The sequence below is a fragment of the Mobula hypostoma genome, chromosome 1 (genome assembly GCF_963921235.1).
Source record: "Mobula hypostoma chromosome 1, sMobHyp1.1, whole genome shotgun sequence".
Lineage (NCBI taxonomy): Eukaryota > Metazoa > Chordata > Chondrichthyes > Myliobatiformes > Myliobatidae > Mobula > Mobula hypostoma.
This window is the reverse complement of record NC_086097.1, coordinates 8,174,591-8,200,869: the sequence shown is the minus strand read 5'-3', so window position 1 is coordinate 8,200,869 and position 26,279 is coordinate 8,174,591. Positions and strand designations below refer to the sequence as shown.

At 43.7% G+C, this 26,279-nt stretch overlaps 1 pseudogene; it reads left to right on the top strand.

The window, feature by feature from the left end:
- Positions 1-9,811: 9,811 nt before the first annotated feature.
- Positions 9,812-26,031, top strand: LOC134356741 (uncharacterized; annotated as a pseudogene).
- Positions 26,032-26,279: the final 248 nt, after the last annotated feature.

Here is a 26,279-nt window from a genome sequence, read left to right as displayed (position 1 = left end):
ATTATAACTTGAAAGTCTGTAACCATTCCTAAAGAAATTTTGAAGAGATAACTTTTTTCCCAAGGTAACTGATGAATCGGTGTTAGATACACTATTGGCCAAAGGGAAACACTCAATGGGTCACCTCAGGACCCACACCAACAGGTTCAGGAATAGTTATTGCCCCTCAACTATCAAGCTTTTGAACCAGAGCGGATAACTTCACTCAACTTACACAATGAACGGTAGGGCATTGAGGAGTGTGGTAGAACGAAGGGATCTGAGAGTACTGGTCTATAATTCATTGAAAGTGACGTCACAGGTAGATAAAGTCATAAAGAAGGTTTTTGGCATATTGGTCCTCATAAATCACTGTATTAGGTACAGGAGATGGGATATTATGTTGAAATTGTGTGACATTGGTGAGACCATATTTGGAGAATTATGTGCAGTTTTGGTCAACTACCTGCTTGAAAGAGGTAAATAAGGTTGCAGGAATACAGAGAAAATTTACAAGGATGTTGTTGGGTATGGAGGACCTGAGTTATAAGGAAAGATTAAATGGGTTAGGGCTTTATGTGTTGGGATGTAGAAGACTGAGGGGCAATTTGGTAGAGGTATACAAAATTATGAGGGATACAGATAGGATTAATGCAAGCAGGTGTTTTTCACTGAGGTTGGGTGGGCTACAACCAGAAGTCATGGGTTAAGTGTAAAAGATGAAAAGTTTAAGGGGAACATGAGGGGAAGCTTCTTCACTCAGAGGATCATGAAAGTGTGGAATGAGCTGCCAGCACAAGAGGTGCATACGAGCTTGATTTCAAAATTTAAGAGAAATTTAGATCGGTACATGGATGCCAGGGATATGGACTGTGCAGGTCAATGCGATTAGGCAGTTTAAATTATTTCAGCATGAATTAGATGGGGCAAAGGGCCTGTTTCTGCGCTGTACCTCTCTATAACTTCACTTGTTCCATCACTGAACTGTTCCCACAACCTATTGACTCACTTTCAAGGATTCTTCATCTCATGTTCTCAATATTTATTGCTTAACTATTTATTATTATTATTCTCTTTTCTATTTGCACAGTTTGTTGTCTTTTGCACATTGCTTGTTAGTCTGTTCTCTTGGGTGCAGTCTTTCATTGATTCCATTGTGTTTCCTGGATTTACTGCAAGAAAATGAATCTCAGAGTTGAATATGGTGACACTTGTACTTTAATAATAAATATACTCTGAACTTTGAGGTACCATTGTACTGAAACCATAATCCTAATGATTTATCCTCAACAGCCTGTAGCAATGAATTCCAGAGATTCACTACCTTCTGACTAAAGCAGTTCTGCTTCAACTCCTCTGCCTACACAATGTCTATATCTTTCCAATTTCCTCACATTCATGTGCCTATCTAAACGTGTCTTAAAAGTCTCTAAAATATCTGCCTGTACCAAGTACCTCAATTGATACAAAATGAGACCATAGAGGCTGGAAATCTTGTGCAACGCACACACAAAATGCTGGAATAACTCAGCAGGTCAGGCATCATCAATGGAGGGAAAATGCACAAACACAAGACCCCTCACCTGGACTGGAAAGGAAGATTGCAGAATCCGGAATAAAATAGTAGGGAGAGGGGAAGGGACTCAAGCTGGCAGATATTAGGTGAGTCCAGGTGAAGGGGGAGGGGGGCAGGAGAGTGGGGAAGGGAAATGAAAGGGAATGATGTGAAATGTTAGGAGGTGATGTGAAATGATGTGAAATGATTTGTCTTTTAAAGTTAAATTGGACAGCTATATGGACAGGAAAGGAGTGGAGGGTTATGGGCTGAGTGCAGGTCAGTGGGACTAGGTGAGAGTAAGAGTTCAGCACAGACTAGAAGGGCTGAGATGGCCTGTTTCCATGCTGTAGTAGTTATATGGTTATATGGTGATATGCTGATAGGTGGAAGACGTAAAGGGCTGAAAAGGGAGTCTGCTGGAAGAGGACAGTAAACTGTTGAATACAGTAATTGTTAAATTGCTAGTTATTTAAATCTTTAGATTATGAAGACACGCAGTCCTCTTTTATTGTCATTTAGTAAATCTTACCACCATTCCCAGATCATCTGTGCCTTGGCTGACCTACCAGTACTTCTCTAAGAACAAATATTTGAGAAAACAATAACCTTGTGATCTGATACATTTTCCTTCAACAATCAGTAATGAATTATGGAATTCATTGCCACAGACAGCTGTGGAGGCCATGTCATTGAGTATATTTAACGCGGAGGTTGATAGGTTCTAAGGGTGTCAAAGATTACGGGAAGAAGGCAAGAGAACGGGGTTGAGAACAAGGCAAGAGAACGGGGTTGAGAACAAGGCAAGAGAATGGGGTTGATGGGCCAAATAGCCTAATTCTGCTTCTATGGTTTTAAATCAATCTCTATTTATAGATCTTCAATAACATATAACAAAGTAATCTATTCTACAGTACATGCATACCATGGTCATGAAGAGTTTACATCAACTGTTATTGTTTCTTTGCTGAGTCTTCCACATTCTATTTTTTAATGGCTTAGTGATTTAACTTGGCTTCTGGCTACTTGCATAACCCCAGGTTTAGATGAGTGGCTTAACATGACATTAGTACTTGACTGCCTTCTCTTTTAAAACCCAAGTATGTTAGACGACCCTTAATTGAATTAGCAATGGTGCAATCAGGGCAAAAGAATCACAGAACTCAAAAATAAATCCTCATGACTGAGCTACTCACAGGACACATAATCAAGCACTGGCTGCAAATAGTTTATTACTTCACGTCTCTGTCTGCCTAACATCAGTGAGATGAAAGGTCCTACCCCACACTGTGAGATTATGAGAAGTATTCCATGTATGCAACAGTGTACAGTGCTGAAACCTTATAATCTACCGGCAACTGATTGTGAGACTGAATGTTAAGTGTGTGATATACATTGTACTGTGCTTGCACACCCTGACTTCAGACAATGGGTACAGCTGCAAGGTTCTTCTGGTCACAGCCCAGATTGCATGACTTTTTGTACTTAATGTAAATGCAAAGCTATTTTCTGTTTGATAGAAGAGCAAAATAAAACACAGATGTGAATTAAGAAGTTATGTGTGGAAGGAAATGTTCCTTTTTGACTGTTCTAAAATTTTTCGCCTTGCTGAAAGTAATCAGCCTTCTGCTTGAAGCTGCAGAAAAATGTATCATGAGCACCAACCTCCCCAGCATTTTCAAAAGGCGATGCCTCATAAAGGCAGCATCCATCATTAGGGAGTCCCATCACCCAGACCATGCTCTCTTCTCATTGCTACTCTCAAGGAAAAGGTTCAGGAGCCTATAGACGCACATTCAACATTTCAGAAACAGCTTCTTCCCCCTTCACCACCAGAATTATAAATTAACAATGAACCACTGAGCACTTCCTCAGTATTTTTCCCTCTCTTTTTGTAGTATTGTAATTTATTTTTATATATACTTCTTATTGTAATTTATCGTTTTTTATTATTCTGTATTACAACCTATTTCATGACATGTGGCAGAGATATTAAATCTGATTCTGATTCTGACCATTTGTACTTATAGTCATAGAGCACTACAGCACAGAAATAGGCCCTTCAGCCGATCTAGTCCATGCTGAACTATTAATCTGCTTAGCCCCATTGACTTGCATTCGCTCCATAGCCCTCCATACCCATCCCATCCACGTACATTTCTAAATTCCTCAATTGTTGAAATCAAACCCGCATTCACCACTTCTGCTGGCAGCTCGTTCCACACTCTCACCACCCTCTGAGTGAAGAATTTATCCCTCATATTCCCTTCAGACATTTCGCCTTTCACCCTTATCCCATGACCTTTAGTTGTAGTCCCACCTAACCTCAGTGGAAAAAGACTGCTTATACTTACCCTGTCTCTCCCGCTCTTAATTTTCTATGCCTCTATCAAACCTCCTCTCAATCTCTTATGCTCTAGGGAACAAGGTTATCAAGATGAGCTTTTTTAAAATTAAAAATACATTCTAGTGAGGTAACTATCACTGCATGGACAATGAGTATTGCCTGAGAAAGATAATGGCTCTCTTGAATATCGTTTGGTGAGAAACTACGATATTTAGATGGTGACATACTTCCATGTCAGGATGGTGTAGAGTTTGCATTGTGCTTACAAGCACCCTTGTTCATCTTGTCTTCGGGTTTGCATAGTTCAGACGAGGAAGCCTTTGCAAGCTTGATGCAGTGAATTCTACGAGCAAACTGCGGTATGGCTAGAGCACCCCCATGGTGGAAGGAGTAAATCTTTGCAAAGGAGGATTAGGTACCAATCACAACTGCAACACACACAAAATGGTGGAGGAACTCAGCAACTCAGCAATATGGAAGGGAGTAAACAATAAATGTTTCGGCTTAAGACTGGAAAGGAAGTGGGGGTGGTGGTGGTGTAGAAGGCAGATTATGAAGGTGGTTGGAGGGGAAGGAGTACAAGCTGGCAGCTGATAGGTGAGACCAGGTGTAGGGGAAGGTGGGTGGATGGGGGAGGTGGGCTTGAAGGAAGAAGCTGGGAGGTGGTTGGTAGAAGAAATAAAAGGCTGAAGAAGAAGGAACCTAACAGGTGAGGACAGTGAACCATGGAAGAAAGGGAAAAAGAAGGGGTAGATGATGGTGAGGTGAAAAGCAAAAGGGTGAGAGGGTACTGCCCTTGCCTTCTGCCCCCCTCCTTTTTGATCCTGATGGAGGGTCTTCGCCCGAAACATCCTCAGTTTATTCCCTGCTATAGATGCAGATCACTTCTGCCATAGGTGACAGAAGTATGTATAGGCGAACATTTTGGGTTCAGTGACCATAATGTCATTAGTTTCAAGTTAATTGTGGATAAGGATAGATCTGGTCCTCGAGTTAAGGTTCTAAATTGGAGAAGGGCTCATTTTGAGGAAGTGAGAAAGGATCTAAGAAGCAACACACAAAGAAGTTGCTGGTGAATGCAGCAGGCCAGGCAGCATCTCTAGGAAGAGGTACAGTCGACGTTTCAGGCCGAGACCCTTCGTGAAGCGTCAACTGTACCTCTTCCTAAAGATGCTGCCTGGCCTGCTGCATTCACCAGCAACTTTTATGTGTGTTGCTTGAAATTCCAGCATCTGCAGATTTCCTCATGCTTGTGAAGGATCTGAGAAGAGTGGATTGGGATAAGTTGTTTTCTGGCAAGGATGTGTTAAGTATGTGGAAGGCATTCAAAGGCGAAATTTTGAGAGTGCAGAGTTTGTATGTTCCAGCCAGGATTAAAGGCAAAGTTAACAGGCATAGGGAACCTTGGTTTTCAAGGGATATTGGTGATCCGGTTAAGAAAAAGAGAGAGGTGTATAGCAGGTATAGGCAACAAGGAACAAATGAGGTACTGGAAGAGTATAGAAAATGTAAGAAAATACTGAAGAAAGAAATCAGGAAGGCAAAATGAAGACATGAGGTTACTTTGGCAGATAATGTGAAGGTAAACCCGAAGGGTTTCTACAAGTATATTAAGAGTAAAAGGATAGTAAGGGACAAAATTGGTCCCCTAGAACAAGGGTCTCCAACCTTTTTTGCACCGCAGACAGGTTTAATATTGACAATATCCTTGCGGACCAGCTGATTGGGGGGGGGGGTGGTGCGGGGTGGGGGTAGTGGTGTTTAAGTTCAACAGTGCATGCCAGGGAATGAGGAAAGGTGCAGCTGACTCATATCGTTTCATATGACCAAATCATATTGTTTCCTCGCGGCCCGGTAGCACATGCTTTGTGTCCCGGTACCGATCCGCGGCCCGGTGGTTGGGGACCACTGCCCTAGAAGATCAAAGTGGTCATCTATGTGTGGAGCCTCACGAGATGTGGGAGATCTTAAACAATTTTTTTGCATCAGCATTTACTCAGGAAACTGGCATAGCGTATATGGAAGGAAGAGAAACAAGCAGTAGTGTCATGGAACATATAGAGATTAAAGAGGAGGAGGTGCTTGCTGTCTTACAGCGAATAAAGGTGGATAAATTCCCTGGGCCTGACATGATATTTCCTCGGACCTTGAGAGAGACTAGTGTAGAAATTGCAGGGGCCCTGACAGAAATATTTAAAATGTCCTTGGCCACGGGTATGGTGCCAAAGGATTGGAGGGTACCTCATGCTGTTCCGTTGTTTAAAAAAGGCTCCAAAAGTAAACCAGGTAATTACAGGCCAGTAAGCCTGACATCAGTAGTAGGTAAATTATTGGAAGGTGTTCTGAGAGGTCGGGTATACAAGTACTTGGACAGCCAAGGGGTGATTAAGGATAGTCAGCATGGCTTTGTGTGTGATAGATCATGCTTAACGAATCTTGTAGAGTTTTTCGAGGAGGTTACCAAGAAAGTAGCTATAGGAAAGGCTGTGGATGTTCTCTACATGGACTTTAGTAAGTCCTTTGTCAAGGTACCACATGGAAGGTTAGTTCAGAAGGTTCAGACACTAGGTATCCATGGAGAGATTGTAAACTGGATTTGAAATTGGCTGTGTGGGAGAAGACAGAGAGTGGTAGTGGATAATTGCTTCTCAGACCGGAGGCCTGTCACTAATGGTGTGCCTCAAGGATCTGTGCTGGGCCCGTTGTTTGTTGGCTATATCAATGATCTATATAATAATGTGGTAAATTGTATCAGCAAGTTTGCTGATGACACTAAGATTAGAGGCGTTGTGGACAGCAAGGAAGGCTTTCAAAGCTTGCAAGGGATCTGGACCAACTGGAAAAATGGGCCAGAAAATGGCAGATGGAATTTTTTACAGACAAGTGTGAGGTGCTGCATTTTGGAAGGACAAATCAAGGTAGGACATACACAGTAAATGGTAGGGCAGTGAGGAGTGCAGAGGAGCAAATAGATCTGGCAGTTCAGATACATAATTCCCTGAAAGTGGCGTCACAGGTAGACAGGGTTGTAAAGAAGGCTTTTGGCATCCTGGCATTCATAAATCAAAGTATTGAGTATAGGAGTTGGGATGTTATGGGGAGGTTGTATATGACATTGGTGAGGCCAAATTTGGAGTATTGTGTACAGTTCTGGTCACCTAACTATAGGAAGGATATCAGTAAGATTGAAAGAGTGCAGAGATTTACTAGGAGTTAAGTTACAGGGAAAGATTGAACAGGTTAGAACTTTATTCCTTGGAGCGTAGAAGAATGAGGGGAGATTTGATAAGAGGTTTACAAAATTATGAGGGGTATAGACAGAGTAAATGTGAATGGGCTCTTTCCACTTAGATAGGAGAGATAAATACGAGAGGACATGGCTTTAGGGTGAAAGAGGAGAGGTTTAGAGGGAACATTAGGGGGAACTTCTTCACTCAGAGAGTGATGGCAGTGTGGAACGAGCTGCCATCTGACATGGTGAATGCGGGCTCACTCTTAAGTTTTAAAAATAAATTAGATAAGTACATGGATAGGAGAGGTCTGGAGGGTTATGGACTGGATGCAGGTCAACAGGACTAGTGGAATAATGTTTCGGCACAGACTAGAAGGGCCGAATGGCCTGTTTTCTGTGTTGAAGTGTTCTATGGTTCTATGCTTCCTGACCCAGTGAATTTCTCCAGTATTTTGTGTGCGTTGACTCAAATGTTTCGCAATTGCAGAATCTCTGAGATTATAATCACGTTATCTGTTCGATCTGCACTCATGCAGGTTAGTTAAGAGTATTCCGTCTATGATTTGTGGGTGAAAACGATGGAAAGATATTTCAGAGTCAGAGGGCAAGTCACACCGCGGCCCATCCAACCTCTGAGCAGATAACACACTGACTTGCTGAACGTAATTCAGGAAATTGTGAGATTCATCACCTATAAATTGTGTTTGAGGGAAGCCTAAATTGTCAAATAAAATATCTGCTTTATACATCTGGGCTTTTTTTTAATTAAAAACTAATTACCGGAAAATGTTGCTGCCAGCCATCAAGAGACTTGATGGAACTGACAGTTGGCAAGCATTCCTTTCATGAACTGTAAGCTGTAACAGGAGTTACTTTAGTTGACAAATGGCTGCAGCTGTTATTTTACAACCTGGGATTTTTTTTCCAGAAACCATGACAGCTGAGTGGTTGAGAACTTGGTTGCACTCTAACTAAAATACAGATGTTCTGTCTAGACAGTTTCTAAACAGTCAGGAACCAAACAATGCTCTTTTTAAAATAATCCATTTTATAATTAAGGAAAGATAAAATATTAACTTTTTTACTTCAGTTGTTTAGTTTTTATTCTGAGGTTGCATAATTATGAACAAGTCAATACTGTAACTCATACAAAATGCTGGAGGAATTCAACAGGTCAGGCAGCATCCATGGAAATAAATGGACTTCTGACATTTTGGGCTGAGAGGCTTCCTCACAGCTGGGAAGAAGTGGGAAGATGTGGGGAGGGGTAGGAGGATAACTAGAAGGTGATAGTTGAAGCCAGGTTGGGAAGATAAAGGGGCTGGTGAGAAGAGGTGAGACCGTAAGATACAGGAGCAGAATTAGGCCTTTTGGTCCATCGAGTCTGCTCCACCATTTCATCATGGCTGATCCATTTTCCCCCTCAAAAACAATCTCCTGCCTTCTCCTTGTATCCCTTCATGCCCAGGAATCTATCAACCTTTGCCTTAAATATACGTAAAGACTTGGCCTCCACAGCCACCTGTGGCAACCAATACTGCAGATTCACCACTCTCTGGCTAAAGAAGAATAGAGGGGTAGTGGGTTGGGGGGTGGGTTACCAGAAGGAGAAAACAACCCTTTTATTTCCATTCCTGTTCTGACGTGTCAGTCAAAGGTCTCACATTCAGTATGTTCACCTGTACACATTTAATGTACTTTGTAAATATCTGATCAGCCAATCATGTGGGAGAAACTCAATGCATAACAGCATGCAGACATAGTCAGGAGGTGCAGTTGTGCAAGGTTCAAAGGCTCATTTATTATCAACGTATACAAGTCTGAAATTCTTCAATTTGTATACTTCGTTGTTACTCAGATTAAACATCAAAATAGGGAAGAAATGTAATCTAAGTAACTTTGACTGTGGAATGATTCCTGGTGCCAGATGGGGTGGTTTGAGTATCTCAGAAGCTGCTGATCTGCTGGAATTTTCATGCACAACAGTCTTCAGAGTTTACAGAGAATGGTATGACAACCGAAAAAGCATCCAGTGAGCGGCAGTTCTGTGGGTAAAAATGACTTATTAATGCAAGGTGTCAGAGAAAAATGATCGGACTGGTTCAAGCTGTCAGAAAAGGGACAGTAACTCAAAATCAAATGAAATAAAATCAAGTTTAATTGCTATTCAAACCATACATGGATACAGCTGAATGAGATAGTGTTCCTCTAGGACGAAGATGCAAAACTTACACGCGCATCCAAAATAACAATAAAGAAAAAAAAGAACATAGCCATGTAAAAATAAACTTTAAGTCCATGTCCCTGAGCGACAAGTCCTGCAAATTGATCGTTCACAGCAGTCCAGCTTGTAATTCAACTGATCCACCAATAGAGGGCAGCACCACAGGAGGGGACACGCCAACCAAACCCAGACACTATGCTGCAACGCAAGTCCGAGGACTGAGGCCCAGTCCTAGCTACAACTGAGGCACACTGCTGCCTTGTTGCCTGGCCCATCACCAAAAAAGGGAAGCAGGCCTGCAGCTATCAGTGCCCAACAGGGTCTTGCAATTGCAAAAGAACCATCCACGACAGTCACTCATTGTTTCTCTGCAAGCCGCCTTTGACACCAACTTAAAGACATCAACTCTGAGAAGCACGCAGCAGCTTAATCTGCACTCAGGTCAACTCTTCTGAACCCAATCCAGCTTCTAATATGGCCCAACTCCCCAGCTCAAATCTCCAGGCCGACGGCCCTGCTTGTATCCCCAAGCATGACAGCCTGGCTCGAACCTCCAGGTACAAAGGCCTGGCTTGAATCCCCAAGCCCGAATCCCCAGACCTGAATCCCCTAGAATGGCCTGGCTCAAATCCCCAGGCCCGAATCCCCTAGTCTGACAGTCTGGTTCGCATCCTCAGGCCCAGTGACCCAGCTTGAATCCCCCAGCCCAATGGCTCAACTTGAATCCACAGGCCCAACAGTCCAATCCAAATCCCCAGGAACAACGGGCCAACAGCCCATCTCGACTGGATGACCTGATGGGCCAGTTCAACCTCCCTGGCCCAATAGGCCGATTCTGCCTCTCTGAACTGCCGTCTGGCTCTTACAACTCTCTGACCGGTTACTCTGAACAAACAGCAGCTCACTGATGCAGTAGACCTGCTGTGCAGGTAGTTATTGGAGTCAAGAATAGTCTTACTGTGTAGAAAAACAAATTTAGCAAGGGAAAAAACACCTTTGGTTGACCCCCAAGAGACTGCTATGTATCTATGCACCATAATCTTTACTGAAAGACAACAGTGATGTGCAGAAGAGCATCTCTGAACACATCAAACCTTGAAGTGGATGAGCTAAGGCAGCAGAAAACATCAAGCATGTGCTTAGTGACCTTATTATTAAGTACAGGAGGTAACTAATAAAGTGGCCACTGGGTGTGTGTTGAAGTGCTTGATGAGTTAGTCGTGAGCATCGTAGTTCTTCAGAAGCAAAGTATCCATGGATCCATTTGGTAAAATAATCCAGAATCTGGACAGAGGCATTGATAAAAGTAGACAATACATTTCCTATCTTTAATCTAGGCAACATCCTCTTCTGCAACATGCTGATAATCAATTCACAGACCAAAGAAGACAAATATGCTCCACAGTGTAGAATCTACACCTTCCCTACCACCCTGTCAATTATTGTTGCCATTTTCAGAAAGCTTGGACTTGCAATTCAAGATATCTCTGCATTTCTTTTATTGAGCCCATTACATTGACGTCAGGTAGATGAATTCTCCCTCTCTGTCTCATAAGAACATAAAAACAAACAAAAATAGCAGCAGGAGTTGGCCATCAAGCCTGCTCTGCCATTCAATAAGATCATGGCTGATTTGCCCATGGACTCATCTCCGCTTATCTGCCTTTCCTCCATTACCCTTAGTTCCCCTACTATGTAAAAACCTATCCAACTTTGTCTTAAATATATTTACTGAGGTAGCCTCCACTGCCTTCATTGGGCAGAGAATTCCACAGATTCACCATTCTTTGGGAAAGGCAGTTCCTCCTCCAAAATCTTCATCCTAAATCTATTCCCCCCAAATCTTGAGGCTATGTCCCCCAGTTCTAGACTTGCCTACCAGTGGAAACAACTTTCCTGCCTCTATCTTATCTATCCCTTTCATAATTTTACACATTTCTATAAGATCTCCTCTCATCTTTCTGAATTCCAGCGAGTACAGTCCGAGACGACTCAATCTCTCCTCATATTCTATCCCCCTCATCTCTGGAATCAACCTTGTGAACCTCCTCTGCACTACATCCAAAGCCAGTATATCCTTCCTCAAGTAAGGAGACCAGAACTGCACACAGTACTCCAAGTGTGGACTCACCAGTGCCCTGTACGGTTGTAGCATAACCTCCCTGCTCTTAAATTCAATCCCTCTAGCAATGAAGGCCAATATTCCATTTGCCTTCTTGATAGGTTGCTACACCTGCAAACCAACCTTTTATGATTCATGCACAAACACTCCCAAGTCCCTCTGCACAGCATCATGCTGCAATCCTTTAGTATTTAAATAATAATCTGACCTTTCATTTTTCTTTCCAAACTGGATGATCTTGCATTTACCAACATTGCACTCCATCTGCCAGACCATTGCTCACTCACTTAATCTATAGATATCTCTCTGCAGACTCTCCGTATCCTCTGCACAATTTGCTTTTTCGCTCTAGTATCATCTCTCTTCAGCATGTTAAACGTATCCTCCACCATAAAAACCGACACAATATAATCATTCAAAGCCTCAGCCTTTTCCTCATTAACCAATATCAATACCCCTGTCTCATCCTCCAAGGGACCTGTGTTCACTTGAGCCACCCTTTTCCGCTTTACATAATTATAAATACTTCCACTATCTGTTTTTATATTTTATGCTAGTTTATTTTCATAATCTATCTTCCCTTTTTTTTATTGCTCGCTTAGTGGTTCTTTGTTGCTTTTTAATGTTTTCCCAATCTTCCAGTTTCCCACTACTGTTAGTGACTTTGTACACATGAGCTTTTAATTTGATGCCTTCCCTATATTTCCTTAGTTATCCATGTCTGGCTCTCCCCACCATTATTGTCCTGGCTTTTAACTGGAATACACTTTTGTTGATACCGTGAAAAATCTCTTTGAAAGTCTTCTATTGTTCCTCAACCATCCCACCACACAGCATGTGCTCCCAGTCTACCCTATCCAACTCCTCCCTCATCCCGTTGTAGTCTTCCTTGTTTAGGCATAATATACTGGTTTTAGATTGAACTATTGCACCCTCCATGTATGAGAAACTCAGTCATACTGTGATCACTCCTTCCAAGAGGATCTCTAACTACAAGATCACTAATTTTATTGAACAGGACCATATTCCACACAGCATGTTCCCTTGCAGGTTCAGTAACATGGTGTTCAGGAAAGCTATCACATATGCATTCTTTGAAGTCCTCCTCAAGACTGCCTTGACCAACTTCATTCACCCAATCTATGTGCAAGTTAAAGTCCCCATGATAACTGCTGTTCCATTCTTACATGCCTCACATATTTCTCTGTTTATTGCCTGTGCCACTGTAATGTTATTATTCGGTAGCCTATAGACAACTCCCACTGGTGATTTTTTTCCTTTACTATTCCTAATCTTTACCCAGATGGATTCAACATTCTGCTCCTTAGATCTAATATTGTCTCTCACTGTCACCTTGGTCTTTATCCTTAACTAAGAGCTCTACCTCACCTCCCTTACCTTCCTGCCTATCTTTCTCTATTACATGATATTATTGAATATTTAATACCCAATCCTCTCCACCCTGCAACCACATTTCTGTAATGGCCACTAAATCAGACCCCTTGTACTGACCTTGTTTTGAATACTACCAGCATTCAGATAAAGTGCCCTTAAACTCATTGTGCCTTTAAAATCTAGTAATCATTGTTTCTTATGCACTTGAATTTTCTGTACTCCAACCTTTCTTTACTCTTTTTTTAACTTTTGCCTTTACTTTTTCTTTATCCACACTTTCCTCTTTTACTTTATCCATACTTCTCCAATCTGTTGAACCTACCCCTCTGTTATTTAGTTTAAAGCCCTAACCACAACCCTAGTTATGCGATTCGCCAGGAACCAGGTATCATCACAGTCCAGGTGGAGCCTGTCCCAGTGGAACAGCTCCCTCCTTCCCCAACACTGGTGCCAGTTTCCCATGAATTCAAACCCACTTCTCCTACACCAATCCTTGAGCCACGCATTTAACTCTCTATTTCAGGTAGTAATACAGAGATTACCATCTTTTTGGTTCTGCTTTTTAGTTTAGTCCCTAGCTGCTCAAATTCCCTCAGCAGAACCTCTTTCCTTGTTCTACCTGTGTTGTTGATACCCACATGCACTATGACAACTGGATCTTTTCCTCCCACTGCAAATTCCTCTGCAGGTCAGATAAGATTTCTCAAGTTAATGGGAGACTCATTAAACATGCTTGATAGATCTGCTGAAAGATTTTTTTGATTTGGTAAGAGAATAGAACAGGAGAAAAACTTAAGGGTGTGGTGCTTTTAGATTTTTAGAAGGCTTTTGATAAGATCCCATATAAGATGTTGGTCAACAAGTTTACAGCACACAGAATTGCGGATGGGTTGGGAATTGGTCATCATACAGAAAGTAACAAAGAGTGGGATTAATTGGATATGTTTCTCAGGTTGGTAGTCTGTGACAATTGGGGTACTTGTTGAAGAAACAATAAGTTTATAGGAAATAGAAGCAGAATTAGGCCATTTGGCCCATTGAGTCAGCTCCATCATTTCATCATGGCTGATCCATTTTCCTTCTCAGCCCCAATCTCCTGCCTTCTCCCCGTATCCCTTATGCCCTGGCCAATCATATATCACAATGTCATATTTCAAGATTTGCTGATGATTCTAAATTAGGTAGAATTCTGAAGAGTAAGCAGAACAAATTGCGTTCAATCACATGTGGACAATCTGAGTGGGCAAGAACCTGACAGTGGAAATTGTGACATTATTTTCTTTGGTGCACACAACAGAGAAACAGATTATTTTTTTAAAGATGAGAAATTACATAATATTGATTACATAATTTTCAGAGACATAGGGTTCTTGTACGTAAGTGTCTGAAAGTCAGCATGCAGCACAAAACCACATTTGAAGTATTGTACATTGTTTTGCTCCCTTACCTAAAAACAAAACAAATCGGCTTGCTAAAAAGGGAACTGAACAAAGATTAAATCGATTACTTTCAGCAGGAGCAGATTTTCCATATGTGAAGAGGTCAAGCAGGCTATTTCTCTAGAGTTTTGAACAATGAGAATCAGAATTATTATCACTGACATATGTCATGATTTTTTTTTGTTGTTTGCCGCAGCAGAACAGTGCAAGACGTTAAACAAAAATTACTTTTACTGAAGTGTGTGGTAGAACAAAAGGATCTGGGAATACAGGTCCATAATTCATTGAAAGTGGTGGCACAGGTAGATAGGGTCATAAAGAAAGCTTTTGGCACATTGGCCTTCATGAATCGAAGTGCTAAGTACAGGAGATGGGATGTTACGTTGAAGTTGTATGAGACATTGGTGAGGCCTAATTCAGAGTATAATGTGCAGTTTTACTACAGGAAAGATGCAAGTAAGGTTGAAAGAGTACAAAAAAAATTACACGTGTCTTGCCGGGACTGGAATACCTGAGTTATAAGAAAAGTTTGAGTAGATTAGGACTTTATTTCTTGGAACATAAAAGATTGACAGAAGATTTTACAGAGGTATACAAAATTATAAGGGGTAAATACAGGGTAAATGCGAGCAGACTTTTTCCAGCAAAGTTGAGTGGGACTATAACCAGAGGTCATGTGTTAAGGGTGAAAGGTGAAAAGCTTAAAGGGAGCATGAGAGGAAACTTCTTCATTCAGAGGGTCGTGAGAGTGTGGAGCTTACTGCCAGTGCAAGTGGTGAATGCAAGCTCAATTTCAAAGTTTAAGAGAAGTTTGGCTAGGTACAGAGATGGTAGAGGTATGGAGGGCAGGTTAATGGGCTAGGCAGTTAAAATAGTTCAGCATGAACTAGATGGGCTGAAGGACCTGTTCCTGTGCTGTGCTTTTCTATGACTCTATGAGGCAGTGTTCATGGACCACTCAGCGATCTGATAGGGTAGGGGAAGAAACTGTTCCCAAAATAATAACTGTGGGTCTTCAGGCTCCAGTACTTCCTCCCAAAATATTAGTAAGGATCAGGCATATCTAGATGCTGAGGGTCCCTAATGATGGATGCTGCCATACGAAAGTAAGCAAGCCAATAATATTAAGAAGGACACATGAAGTGTAAAAGAGAGATGAGATTGGATATCGGACCACTGAAAATCAATGCTGGAGAGGTCATAATGGAGGAAATAGTGGATGAATTGAACAAGTATTTTGCATCAGTCTTTACTGTGGAAGACTCTAGCAGTATGGTGAAAATTCCAGGTATCAGGGGTCATGAAGAGTGTGAAGTTACCATTACTAGTGAAAAGGTTCTTGGAAAACTGAAAGGACTGAAGGTAGATAAGTCACCTGGACCCAATGGTGTACACTCAAGGTTTCTGAAAGAGATGGCTGAAGAGATTGTGGAGGCATTAGTAATGATCTTTCAAGAATCAATGGATTCTGGAAAGGTTCCAGAAGATTGGAAAATTGCAAACGTCACTCCACTCTTCAAGTAAAAGGAAACTATAGGTCAGATAGCCTGACCTCAGAGATTAGGAAGATGTTGCAGCTGACTTGTTAAGGATGTGGTTTCGAGGTATTTGGAGGCACATGCTAAAATGCTAAAATAGGCCATAGTCAGTGTGGTTTCCTCAAGGGAAAGTCTTGCCCAACAAATCTGTTGGAACTCTTTGAAGAAATAACAAGCAGGGTAGACAAAAGAGGATTGGTTGCTGTTGTGTCTTTGGATTTTCAGAAGGCCTTTGACAAGTTGCCACACATGAGACCACTTAACAAGCTGCGGGTCGATGGTATTACAAGGAAAATTTTAGCATGGATAAAGTAGTAGCTGATTGACAGGAGGCAAAGAATGGGAATAAAGGGACCTTTTTCTGACTGTCTGCCGGTGACTAGCGGTGTCCCATAAAACGTCTGTGTTGGAAACGATTCTATTTATGTTATATGTTCATGATTTGGATAATGGAATTGATGGCTTTGTTGCAAAATTTTCAGATGGTATGAGGATGGATGAAGGGGCAGGTAACTTTGAGGAAGTCAAGAGGCTACAGAAGGACCTAGACAGATTAGAAGAATGGACAAACAAGTGGCAGATGCAATACAGTGTTGAGAAGTGTATGGTCATGTCACAAAAAAGAACTCAGGTTTGAAAAGCTTATCATATGAAAAACGTTTGATGCCTCGAGGCCTCTACTCACTGGAATGCAGAAGAATGTGGGGCAATCTCATTGAAAGCCCTTGTTAGAGTTGATGTATTCTATAGTGGGAAAGTCTAAGACCAGAGGACACAGCCTCAGAATGAGGGAGTGTCCTGATAGAGTGGAAATGAGGAGGAATTTCTTTAGCCAGAGAGTGGAGAATCAGTGGAGGTTGCTGCCAAGTCTGTATGTATATTAACGGCAGAGGTTAATAATCCTTGATTGGTCAGGGCATGAAGGGATATGGGGAGAAAGCAGGAGATTGGGGCAGAGAGGAAAAATGGATCTGCCATGATGAAATGGCGGAGTGGACTCGTAAGATCATAAGGCATAGGAGCAGAATTAGGACATTCAGCCAATCAAGTCTGGTCCGCCATTCTAACATGGCTGATTCTGGATCCCAATCAACCCCATAGACCTGCCTCTCGCCATATCCTATGATGCCCCGACCGATAAGGATATTATCAAATACCGCCTTAGATATATGCAAGGAACTGGCGTCCAACACAGCAGAGCATTCCGCAGATTTAATACTCACTTGCTAAAAAAATTCCTCCTAACCTCTGTTCTAAAGGGTCACCCCTCAATTCTGCAGCTGTGCCCGTTAGTTCTGGATACCCCCACCATAGGAAACATCGTCTCCACATCCACCCTAACTAGTTCTTTCAGCATTCGGTAGTTTTCAATGAGGTCACCCCACATTCTTCTAAATTCCAGTGAGTACAGGCACAAAGCTGCTAAATGCTCCTCATATATTAACCCCTTCATTCCTGGAATCATCTTAGTGAACCTTCTCTGGACTCTCCCCAATTACATCACATCTTTTCTGATATATAGGGCACAAAACTGTTGACAGCTCCAGTGGCCTAAAAGCTCAGCATTATCTCCTTGCTTTTATATTAAGATTCCCTTTGAAATAAATGGCAACATTACATTTGCCTTCTTTACCACAGACTCAATCTGTAAACTAAACTTTTGGGAGTCTTGCACGAGGACTCCCCATTAAATAATCTCCCCATTTAAATAATAGTCCTCACTATTGTTCCTTTTACCAAAATGCATTATCATACATTTCCCAACACTGTATTCCATCTGACACTTTTCTGCCCTTTCTTCCAAATTGTCTAAGTCCTGCTGCAATCACATTGTTTCCTCAGCACTACCTACCCCTCCACCTATCTTCATATCATCCGCAAACTTTGCCACAAAGCTATTAATTCCATTATTCAGATCACTGCAAACAATGTGAAAAGTAGCAGTCTCAATAGAGACCTCAGTGGAACACCACTAGTCACCAGCAGCCAGCCAGAAAAGTTCCCCTTTATTCCCACTTGCTACCTCCTGCCTGTTAGCTGTTCCGCTATCCATGCCATTGCCTTTCCTGTAATTCCATAAGATTTTACCTAGTCAAGTACCCTCATGTGTGACACCGTATTAAATGTATTCTGAAAATCCAGGTAACTGACATTCACTATCTCTTCTTGGTCCACGATGCTGGTTACTTCCTTAAAGAACTCAAACAGATTTGTTAGGCAAGATTTCTCTTCACAGGAAACATGTTGACTTTAAATCATTTTATCATTAGTTTCCAATTACCTTGAAACCTTGTCCTTAATAATAGACTCCAACTCTTTTTCAACCACTGAAGTTAGGCTAACTGGCCTATAATTTCCTTTATTTTGCTTTCCTGCTTTTTAAAGAGCAGAGCTCGAACCACATCATGAAGTTCGCTGATGACACGACCGTGGTGGGACTCATCAGCAAGAATGATGAGTTAGCATACAGAGAGGAGGTGCAGCGGCTAACGGACTGGTGCCGAGCCAACAACGTGTCTCTGAATGTGAACAAAACAAAAGAGATGGTTGTTGACTTCAGGAGGACACGGAACGACCACTCTCCACTGAACATCTACGGTTCCTCCATAGAGATCGTTAAGAGACCAAAGTTCTTGGTGTTCACCTGGCGGAGAATCTCATCTGGTCCCTCAACACCATAGCAAAGAAAGCCCAGCAGCGTCTCTACTTTCTGCGAAGGCTGAGAACAGTCCATCTCCCTCCCCCCATCCTCACCACATTCTACAGAGGTTGTATTGAGAGCATCCTGAGTAGCTGCATCACTGCCTGGTTCGGAAATTGCACCATCTCGGATCGCAAGACCCTGCAGTGGATAGTGAGGTCAGCTGAGAAGATCATCAGGGTCTCTCTTCCCGCCATTACAAACATTTACACCACGCGCTGCATCCGTAAAGCAAACAGCATTATGAAGGACCCCACGCACCCCTCATACAAACTCTTCTCCCTCCTGTCATCTGGAAAAAGGCATCGAAGCATTCGGGCTCTCACGACCAGACTATGTAACAATTTCCTCCCCCAAGACATCAGACTCCTCAATACCCAGAGCCTGGACTGACACCAACCTACTGCATAGTTCACATAGTTTTACATAGTTCAGTGTAGTTTTTGTATTGTTCATGTAGCACCATGGTCCTGAAAAACGTTGTCTCATTTTTACTGTGTACTGTACCAGCAGTTATGGTTGAAATGACAATAAAAAGTGACTTGACTTGACTTGATACAAGTGACACTAGCAATCTTCCACTCCTCTGGGACTGGGATCATGCCAGAATCAAGTATTCTTGAAAGATCATGACCAATCCATCTGTTATCTCTTCAGCAATCTCTCTTTGGACTCTGGGACGTAGTCCATCTGGTCCACATGACTTATCTACCTTAAGACAGCTGAGTTTGTCTGGCATTTATTCCTTTGTGATAGCAATAACACCCACTGATTCTCCCTGACAGTCATGGAACCTTAACACACTGCTAGTGTCTTCCACAGTGAAGACAAGCGCAAAGTACCCATTAAATTCATCTGTCACTTCTTTGTCCCCCATTACTACATCACCAGAATCATTTTCCAGTGGTCCAATATCAACTCTCTCCTCTCTTTTACTATTTATATAACTGAAAAAAACTTCCGGTAGCTTGCTTTATATTATTGACTAGTCTGCCCTCATATTTCATCTTCTGATTGATTTTTTAGCTGCTTTTTGTTGGATTTTAAAAGCTTCCCAATCATCCAACTTCCCACTCATTTTTGCTACATTATACTGTATGCTCTTTCCTTGACTTTTATGCCATCCTTAACTTCTGTTGTCAGCCACGGTTGCCTACCCCTGCCATTTGAGAACTTCTTCATCTGTGGAACATATCTATCCTGCGCCTTGTGAACTATTCCTAGTTCCCCCAATAAGCAGAAAGTCGGAACAGCGTCAGGCAAAGTGGCCTGCCGCTAACAAGAAGGAGTGGCTCCAGTTGGATGAGGATGTAGACAAGATTCTGGGGGCGATATCGAAGGGCAATGCTGACCAGAAGCTCCGGACTATGTACACCCTCATAACGAGAATAGGCTCAGAACGGTTTGGCGTCAAGGAAAAGCATGAAACAAGTAATCCAGCGGGACCAAACTGGCGGGAACTGAAGATCAGCCAGCAGAGATGAGAACTCAAATCTCTGAAGCATCAATTTAAGCTGGCCAAGGAGAAGGAGAAAACTGCCCTGTCAGACCTCACAGATATCATGAGGAGGAGGCTCATCACACTCAGGTGGGCTGAGTGGCACCAAAGGAAGGGCAAAGAGAGGGCCCGAAAGCGCAGTGCTTTCATTACCAATCCCTTTGGCTTCACCAAGAGGATACTAGGACAGAAGCGAAGTGGCCACCTCACTTGTTCTGTGGGGGAGATAAACCACCATCTCAATATCACTTTTAATGACATCTCGAAGGAGCCGAACCTCAGCCTGTGTGAGGCACTGGTGACACCTCCAGAACCGGTGACCCAATTCAACATCTCTGAGCCCACCCTGAAAGATGTCAAAGAAGCAGTCAAAGCAGCAAGAGCAAGTTCCGCCCCTGGTCCTAGCGGAGTGCCTTACAAAGTCTACAAGCAGGGCCCAAGGCTCCTTGTGTGACTCTGGAAGATCTTAAAGGTGAACTGGTGGAGAGGAAAGGTCGCTGCTCAGTGGAGGCACGTGGACAGTGTCTGGATACCAAAAGAAGAAGATTCAAGCAACATCGAGCAGTTTCGTATTATCTCACTGCTCAGCGTTGAAGGGAAGATCTTCTTCAAGATTGTGGCCCAATGTTTAACTGAGTTCCTCTTGAAGAATGGACACACAGACACCTCAGTACGGAAGGGGGGAGTCCCAGGAGTACCTGGATGCCTAGAGCACACAGGAATGGTGACCCAGCTGATCCGGGAGGCAAGGAAAAACAGAGGAGACATTGCAGCACTCTGGCTTGACCTAACCAACACTTATGGATCCATCCCACACAAGCTCGTTGAAACAGTACTGACAAGACACCATGTTCCAGAGATGATCCGAAACCTCATTCTGGACTATTACAGCAACTTCAGGTTGAGAGTCTCCTCAGGGTCACTAACATCCACCTGGCATCGGCTGGAGAAGGGCATAATCACTGGCTGCACAATCTCGTTATCACTCTTCTCACTGGCCATGAACATGATTGTCAAGTCAGCGGAGGTGGAATGTGGAGGCCCCATGTCTAGATTCTGGTACTCGGCAGCTCCCCATACGAGCATTCATGGATGACCTGACGGTGATGGTAACGTCCGTCCCTGGGTGCAGATGGCTCCTTCAAGGGCTGGAACGGCTCATCTCATGGGCAAGGATGACCTTTAAACCAGCCAAGTCCAGGTCTGTGGTCCCGAAGGAGGGAAGAGTGGCCGACCGGTTCCACTTTACCCTGGGAGGGATCCAGATTCCAATGGTGACAGAAAAACCAGTCAAGAGCCTGGGCAAGATCTTCGACAGTTCCCTGAAGGACACAGCCGCACTTCAACAAACGAGGAGCGACTTGATAACCTGGCTCAGCGCGATTGAGAAATCGGGGCTTCCAGGAAAATTCAGAGCCTGGATGTACCAACACGGAGTCCTGCCAAGGCTACTCTGGCCCCTTCTGGTCTACAATGTCAACAGTGGAGGCTCTGGAGAAGACCATCAGTCAGTCTCTCCGGAGGTGGCTAGGGCTCCCCCGGACCTTAAGCAGCATTGCCCTGTATGGGCATCCCGCCAAGCTGCAGCTCCCCATCAGCGGCCTATCAGAGGAATTCAGAGTCACTCGAGCCAGGGAGGTTATGATGTACTGAGACGCCTCTGATGTTAAAGTTGCTTCGGCAGGAATCCGTGTAAGGACCGGCAGGAAGTGGCAGGCACAGGAAGCTGTCGACAGAGCGGAGGCACGGCTGCGGCACAACAGTTTGGTGGGCACTGTGACGGTGGGGCAGGCAGGACCGGGCTGTTTTCCCAAACCATGCTATGACAAAACCCGTGGAAAGGAGAAGTGTCAACTGGTTCAGAAGGAGATACAAGCAGAAGTGGAGGAAGAACGATACAGCAAGATGGCCGGCATGTATAAACAAGGCACCTGGACTAGATAGGAGCATGCGGAACCTCGCAAGTTAACCCGGACAGAGCTCTGGAGAGCCGAACCATTGCACATCAAGTTTCTCATCCAATCAGTCTATGACGTTCTCCCAAGCCCAGACAACCTGCACAGGTGGGGCATGGCAAACACTCCAGCATGCCAACTGTGCCAGAAAACTCCAGTTTCCTGAGAAAACGAAAGAAATTTGGCCCGTCCCCTAAAACCTTCACTAATTTTTATAGATACACGGTAGAAAGCATTCTTCTAGGGTGCATCACAACCTGGTATGAAGTTGTCCCGTCCAATTCCGAAAAAAGCTGCAGAAGATCGTGAACACGGCGCAGCACATCACACAAACCAATCTTCCGTCCGTGGACTCACTTTACACCGCACGCTGTCGGAGCAGTGCTGCCAGGATAATAAAGGACACGAGCCACCCAGCCAACACACTATTTGTCCCTCTTCCCTCCAGGAGAAGGCTCAGGAGCTTGAAGACTCATACGGCCAGATTTGGGAACAGCTTCTTTCCAACTGTGATAAGACTGCTGAACGGATCCTGACCCGGATCTGGGCCGTACCCTCCAAATATCTGGACCTGCCTCTCTGTTTTTTTGCACTACCTTACTTTCCATTTTTCTATTTTCTATTTATGCTTTATAATTTAAATTTTTAATATTTACTATCGATTTGTAATCCAGGGAGCGAGAAGCGCAGAATCAAATATCGCTGTGATGATTGTACGTTCTAGTACCAATTGTTCGGCGACAATAAAGTATAAGGTATAAAGAAGAGGGGCAACCTTGGAGCATATCCTAAGTTGCTGTCCGAAGGCGTTGGGGGAAGGGCCTTACCGCTGGCGTCATGTCCAAGTCCTGAGGTCTGTGGCGGACGCAGTCAGCACAGCGATTCAAGACAGCAAAAATCAGCATGCTCCCAAACAGTCCATCACCTTCAACAGAGTGGGGGAGAAGGCTCGACATCAGCCTAGCTCCTCGGGACGTCTTCTTGCCACTGCACGAGACTGGCAGCTCCAAGTCGACCTAGGGAGGCCGCTCAAGTTCCCAGAAAACATCGCAGCCACTCCGCTCCACCAGGACATGGTGTTAATATCGGAGTCTACGAAGCAAGTGGTCCTGCTGGAACCTACTGTTTCCTGGGAAGACCGGATTGAAGAGGCCAATGAGGAAAGGCTATCTTACATTCAGTGTTGTGTATTAACTCAGATCTTATTAGGGAGCTTAATGTAAAAGAACCCTTAGGAGGCAGCGATCATAATATGATTGCATTCATACTGAAATTTGAGAGGGAGAAGCATTACTCTCATGTATCAGTATCACAATGGAGTAAAGGGAATTACAGGGGCATGTCAGAGGTACTTGCCTAGCAGGGTTGGAGGAGGATACTGGCAGGGAAGGCTGCATAGCAGACATGGCCGGGAAAGAATGCAAAGGTGTATCATCATTCACGTGTCATGATTTTTTTTGCGCAGTATTACTGTGCAATACATACAATTACAACAGTACTGTGCAAAAGTCAAAGGCACTCTGACTATATATATGTGCCTCAGACTTTTGCACAGTACTGTATATACAGGTTCCAGAAAAAGGGCCATTAACATCATGAAGGATCCCTGCCACCCTGCTCATGGACCGGTTAGCCCACTCCCGTCAGTAAGGAACTATATAGCATCCATGTCTGGACCACCAGACTAAAAAACAGTTACTTTCCTCAAGTAGTAATGCTGATCAACATCTCCACCCCTCCACACCCCCTGTCAGCACTGCTTTATCATTTCTTCCCAGTGCCCTTATATACAGACACTCGCGTGCCAAGTGTCACTTATGGACATACGATCAGTCCATGTATGGTATATAAGCTATGTATTTATTTATATTGTGTTACTTTATTATTGTGTTCTTTGTCTTATTATGTTTTATTGTGCTGCATTGGATCCAGAAAAACAATTATTTTGTTCTCCTTTACACTTGTGTATTGGAAATGACATCAAACAATCTTGAATCTTCTTACGAGTTCTGCTGATTATTCCTATTCAGCATATTCCCATTGGTGGTGGTCTCATTTTCCATTTGATGTGACTGAGGAATTCTGTGACCTATGTCAAAACCAGAATTCACTGACCCTCTCTGCCATTCTCTCACAGGATACTTTTTTTTATGGAATCTTTTGAATCATGGTGTCATATTACACAGGAGCAAATGCTTCACCCATGGCAAACACTCATTTATATTAATCCCAAACTTATCCTATTCTATTCCCTTAACATTCCCATTGGCTGATAAAATTAGTAAATTGTTTCATCACTATCACATGAAAGAACATGCAGTGAAAAACTTTGGCTTGCATGCCAACCATGCAGATCATTTCATAATATCTGTCATAGTCCAGTCCGTAAAGTCCGTGTTCCAGTTCACGGTCCGGTCCATGGTTCCTTGTTCTGGGGTTTCTGGTTTTCCCCAGTTTCTGTTGTGGGCACATGTTTCTCGTTTTGGGGCTGAGACATAAATACCTCTGCAAACCAGGGATTCCCTGCTGGACTGTTCTGTTCTGCTCCTTGTCTTTCCTCCCTTGCCTGACTCTCTGCCTGCTCACCTAGCCTGGATACCCCACCTGTATACCCTGCCTGTATCGCTGAAGTCTTACTGCTGGAGCAAGACCGGAGCCTTGTTAGGTCAAGATAAGGAACTGTCTTTCGTTGTGTGGCATTGTCTCTCTGTGTCCACGCCTTCGCTAGGTAGGTCTGACCATTTGCCACCACCTTGTGTTGGGATCCATCTCTTCATGTTCAGTGTTCTGTGTATGAATCCTGGCCCTACATCCTGTTCCCAAGGAGGGGTCCTGGCTCTGTGTTATCTGTGTGAGTCCTGGCCCTACATCCTGTTCCAAGGAGGGGTCCTGGTTTTGTGCTCCTGTCTCTTCTAGTCCAAGGCTCTGTGCTCCTGAAGGCCCTCGTCCAGTCCGTGCCTAGTCCAGTCCTATTTGAGTCCTGTCCATGTGCCTTTACCTGTCCTTGTATCTCGCCCTACCCAAGCATCCCACACCCAACCCATGTCCAGTCCTGTAGCCTCGTTTTGTCCTCGCCTAGTTCTGGAGTCCAAGCCCGAGTCAAGTCCCAGGTTCTGGGTCCTTGCCCAGTCTCTGTCTTGGAGTCCATACCCAAGCCTCAAAGTACCCTGGACCCAACCCTCAAGACCCCAGCCTGCAGGCCTCAAGCCCCAAGACCCCAAGCCTGTCTCCAAGCTCAAGCCCCAAGACTCCAAGCCTGTCTCCAAGCTCAAGCCCCAAGACCCCAAGCCTGTCTCCAATCTCAAGCCTCAAGACCCCAGCCTCCAGTCCTGCAGTCATGTCATGTGCATGCCTGATTCTGGGGCCCAAGCCCGAGGCAAGACCCAGGTTCTGGGTCCTTGTCCAGTCTCTGGCTCAAGGTCCAAGCCCTAGTCTGTGTTCTTGTCTGTGCTCCTTGTCTGTATCCTTTCACATCCCTACTCTAGTTAAGTCCTGTTCCTTGTACTTCAGTGTCTGTGTCTAGCATTTGGGTTCACTACCAGCACCCCCATTGTGACAATATCGATGCACTGAGATAGTTTGTTCGTTTTGTACCGTGTCATATGACGTGGGCGATCATGGTCTTATCTATGACCATGATTGTTTTTGACAAAGTTTTTTACAGAAGTGGTTTGCCATTTCCTTCTGGGCAGCGTCTTTACAAGATGGTGATCCCAGCCATTATCAATACTCTTCAGAGATTGTCTGCCTGGTGTCAGTGGTCACATAACCAGGACTGGTGATATGCTCCAGCTGCTGATACAACCATCTGCCACCTGCTCCCATGAGTTCATGCAACCCTGATCGGTGTCAAAGCATATGCTACACCTTGCCCAAAGATGACGCGCAGGCTAGCAGAGGGACGGAGATTTTTACCCTTCCTTTGGTAGAGATATATCTCAACCCTGCCACCTAAGTAAATTAGTACCAGGAGGAAACAATAACAGACTGCAGAGTAGAGTGTTACAATTACCAGATCACATTGCCCCTTCTCTTAACAGCGATAATTAACCTATAAACCATCTCATCATTCGTTAGAGATACAGCGTAGAACGGGCCCCTCTGGCACATTGAGCCGTGCCACCCAGCCAACCCCTGATTTAACACTTGCATAATCACAGCACAATTTACAGTGAGCATTTATCCTTCGAACCGGTACGTCTTTTGACTGTAGGAGGAAACTGGAGCACTCGGAAGAAATCCATACGGTCGCGGGAAGAATGCACAAAATCCTTTAGATGTTGCTGGAATTGAA